The sequence below is a fragment of the Sus scrofa genome, chromosome 6 (genome assembly GCF_000003025.6).
Source record: "Sus scrofa isolate TJ Tabasco breed Duroc chromosome 6, Sscrofa11.1, whole genome shotgun sequence".
NCBI lineage: Eukaryota > Metazoa > Chordata > Mammalia > Artiodactyla > Suidae > Sus > Sus scrofa.
In genome coordinates, this window is record NC_010448.4 from 168,531,042 (window position 1) to 168,535,397 (window position 4,356).

The following is a 4,356-nucleotide window of genomic DNA, read 5'->3' on the forward strand; positions in this document are numbered from 1 at the left end:
AGCTTCTTTCACGCAACATGTGTCTGCGAGCCGTAGCCATGTGGTTGCATATGCCACAGAAAGATGTTCAAACAAGGAAACGATGATGCAGCGGCTGGGGGTGGCTGGGCGCTTGAGAGAAACCAGCGAGATGGCAGGTGGGAGGAGGAATGAGCAGAGCTAGAGCAGGGCCAGTGGGATGGAGAGAAGGGGCTGGAGCCCAGGGCTGTTTTGGAAAGGGCAGAATCCACAGGATTAAGTGGACATTAGGGATGAGGGAGAGAGGAGTCAAGGAAGACGCCAGATCCCTGGCCTGGGCCAGAGGATGATGACTTAAAGATGGCGAGGGCCAGGCCCCAGTGGGGCATCGCAAGGGCTGTCCTGGAGGTGGCAGGACAGAGGAGCCTGGCACAGGAGACGATGCGGGACGGAAGTGTTCCTTCAGTATCCCCCAGGGTCAGGGAGCAGATGGTGGCCTGCTCCCTGAGGGGCGCCCGTGCAGGGGGCCGGGGAGTGGGGCACGTCGAAGGATAACGAAGGGAAGCTAAACAGTTCTCTGAGAGAGGGTGGTGTGAACAGGTGTGCAAATCAGAATGAAAATATTGAACACACAAAACTGTCCCGCCTGGCCCATCAGGCCTTCCAGGAGTCCAGCACCGAGTTAACCCGCCGGCTGGGAGGATTCAGGTTGCCGAACATCCTGCAGATTAGGGGCTCCCCTGTCCCAGCCCCTGCCAGCCCCCCTTGCCCACTTGCAGCAGCGGCAGCTGACTCAGCAAAGCCTTTTCTCCTGGCTGCCAGAGACGCTTGCCTTTAAAGGCAAAAAAAAAAAAAAAAAAAAAAAAAAGGCGCCTTTTCCCCTGGGCAGAGGCTTACTCACTCACTCGGCTGCCACGACCGCCCCCCCGCCGCCGCCGCCGCCCGCCCGCGCCGGAGCCAGGGAGCGTGCGCGCAGGCACGCAACCGCCGCCAGTGTTCCCCGGCCACCTGGCACCGCCCCGCCAGTTCCAAGTAGCTCTTTTCCTCCGACTGGCTGGGGCTAGAAGTGCTTGCAATCTAAAAGTCCGAGTTCCTTCCTGGGCTAAAGCACCCTCCAGGGAACAAAGCGGCCAGTGTGAGCGCAGTTTGGCGGGGGGATGGGTGGGGCGGGAGGGTGTCACTTAGTCCCTCCAAGCTGATGGCAGGGGGCCCACACTCCCCACGAAAGCCTCGAGTTAGGGTAGGTTTGAGAGGAGACGGAGAGGTCCTCAGACCTCTCCCTGGGCCCCCACTGCCCACTGCATAAAGCCCTAACTCCTATACCAGGCATAGGAGCCTGGCATGGGAGTTAGGGCCTTTCCATACCACCCCTTCAGCTTATTCTCCCACTCAGAGTCCCCCTACTTCGTCGCCCCGCTCTCTCTCTCCCAACCATCCCCCCACTCCCGCCCAGGAGCTCCGTAGCCTGGCCCCCTCCAGCTTAAGCTACATCTCGGCGGCGTCCTCCCTCTGGGCGTTTGCTCTCTCTCCCCAGGCATCGCAACCTTCCAGGCTCACTTGCTAAGGCTTTTCCTGGTATCCCCTCCCTGGCTGGAGTTAAATTCTGTTTCCCAGGACTCAGCCATCCCCCAAAATAAACTAGCCCACCTGCGAATCTGGTATCTGATCAGGGTCAATGGCTACTGATGAACTTACCTCCACGCAGTACCCTCTAGAGAACATGGAGCTTTCACAGAGAGAGAACCTCGAGAAAGAGAATTTCAAGCAGACAATGAGGGTCTATCTGGGTAGGTGCGGTCGGGGTAGAATGAAAGTAAAGCTGCTTTTCTAGCCACTTCGCTTTAAGTCCCACCCTGACCACAGGAAAGGGGTTTGACTGAATTGTGGACATCATGAATTAATACCATTTATTTGGATAAAATTGTATACACAATCCGTTTCTTCCTTGTCAACTCAGGGGACTGTTATACCCATTTGACATACGTGGGTCTCGAGGCTCAGAAAAGAGGAGGGATTTGTCCAATGGTGTTTGACAAGTAAATAGCAGAGCTGGGATTCAGGAGTCAGAATCCAGGGTTCTACCATCAGGCTCTGAATGTGGCCAAGAAGGTCTCTCTCCCCTTCAGCAATTACTTTCTGTCTGTCCACCGTCTCTGCACACGTTCTTCCCCTGCAAAGAGTGGCCTTCCCTCTGACTCGCCTGGTGAACCCATATTCAGCCTACTAAACCCTTTTCAGCATGCCCTATTCCCTTCCTTCCTCAGTGGTACAAGCTCGGCTCCCACAGACATCCTTAACCATGTACACTCAGCTCGGTATTGTTGCATCTCCCCTCTTCATCCTCTCTAGTTTGGGGGCCCCATAAAGCTAGCATCAGGCTTGCCTGCCTCTGTCCCTGGGGAAGTGGCCAGCACAGGGCCGGCCTGGAGAAGGAGAGAAGTCTGATGGTGAGCCTGAGCCATGGGCTGGGGGGGGGGGGGGGCGTGCCCACGGATGGGAAGGGGCGTACACAGTGGACTGGATGTGCCTGGAAACAGGGAGTGATGGGGAGACTTGGAGCAGGGAAGGGGCGAAACCTGAAAGGTGCCGAAGGGACGAACCTGGCAGACAGACCGCTCATACGCTCATTCACCCCCCCGCCCCCCGCCTTCTGCCTTCACTGCTACGGAAGCAGTCCTCGGGGAGCTCAGTCTAGGGGAGACAGGACAGGCGCACACTAAGAAACACCGGAGGGTAAAGAAGAGACAGTGTCCCTCTTGGAGGATTTAGGGGTGCTTCCTGGAGGGGGTCACATTCCAGAGGTGCTTTGTGCTCTCAGGAGCGTTTTTATTTGGGGAGGTGGAGGTGGAGGGAGTCACGCAGGGGAAACAACCAGAGCAAAGGGGCAGACGTAGAAAGCACCAGTCTGAGGGCAGAGGCTGAGGCTGTACACTGGCCCCTGAGGGCCTTGCTGGCCAGGTGGGACCTTGTTGCCTCCAAGGAAGAAGGAAGGCAATGCCGGACATCCAAACAGGAGAGCGAGGGTCAGCACTGGAGCGGAAACCAGAGGCTCTGGAGGCCCTGCAGGCAGCAGGAAGGGGAGGAGGGGGAGGGGGTAGAGAAGATGAAATCCACAGGGGCTTCGGGAAGAGGAGGGGCGGCCCCAAGCTTTTCAGGCCGAGCAGCAGAGAGAGCATAGACTCTGGAGTCGCAGGCAGGGTGTGCCGGGAGGGGGCCTGCCTTCCCTTCCAGGGCTCCTTGCCCAGCCAGGCTGCCCCCTAGGCCAGCACAGGACCCACAGCCCAGACAAAGGACTCCAGGGGTCACGTGGCCAGCTGGGCTCCGCCTTCCCCACAGAAAGTAACCCCTTTCTGGCCCCCTCCACAGCCAACAGGACCCCCAGCCTAAACTTCGGATTTTGTCCAGACCTTTGGACGGGGTGTCTTTCTTTTCACTGTGTCTCAAATAAGACACAATTCTACAAGAAGAAGTGAGGTGCGGTCATCAGATGGAATAAGGTGAACTGTCACCACTACCACGAGAGGGGGACTTCCTGCCGGCCAGCCTGGGCGTCTGTGGACACTGGAGCTCTGCAGAGAGCAGATGAAGTTGGCAGGGTGATCCTTCTGGTTTAGCCAGGAGAAAGCTGGGCCTCGTGGGCCAGCCTGCTTCTTAGATCACCCAGGGCTGGTCTACAGCGAAGCTGGTTCAAACCCAAGGTCTCCTGTGTGATTGTTCTTCACATTTTCCACACTCACCTGTCACCACAGAGGCACAGGTACTGTCAGGGGCCGAGAAGGCTTCACAGAGGAGGTGATGATAAAGTCCAGAGAAGAGGCGGGTACGGATTTCCAGGCAGGGGGCCCAGCCTGTGCTACAGCAAGGCTTCGCTTACAAACGGGAATGTGGGGGTGGAGAGGGAAAGGGAGGAGACCGCGGAGCGAGACCTCCCGTAGCCTATGACATACTGAAACACCACTGACCACGTAACAGACGCTGTTCTGAACACTCCACAAATATTAACTCACTTAATCTTCATAACAAACCTATGAGGTGGTACTAGCGCTACCGCTGGTTTCGCGAAGCTATCCGGTGGCGAAGTGAGGACTCGCTCCTAAGCGCGACCCTGGGCCGCTCCTACTTTGTCTCACAGCCGGTAGCAGCGCCTCCATTTTGCTGGAGGCCGCTGAGGCTCAGAGAGGTGCGCACACTTGCTGAGGGTCACACAGCCAGCGAGCCGCCGGGACCCAGAGACCCAGGGAGACCCGCAGCCGGAGCAAGGTCTCCGCGCCGAGCCCCCCGCCCCCTTCCCGGGGCCGGGGCCCGGGCCCCCTCCCCGCGGAGCCCCGCCCCGGACGTGCCCCAGGCCCCGCCCCAGACCCTGCCCACCCCTCCGCCCCCCGCGCACCAGCCGCGCCA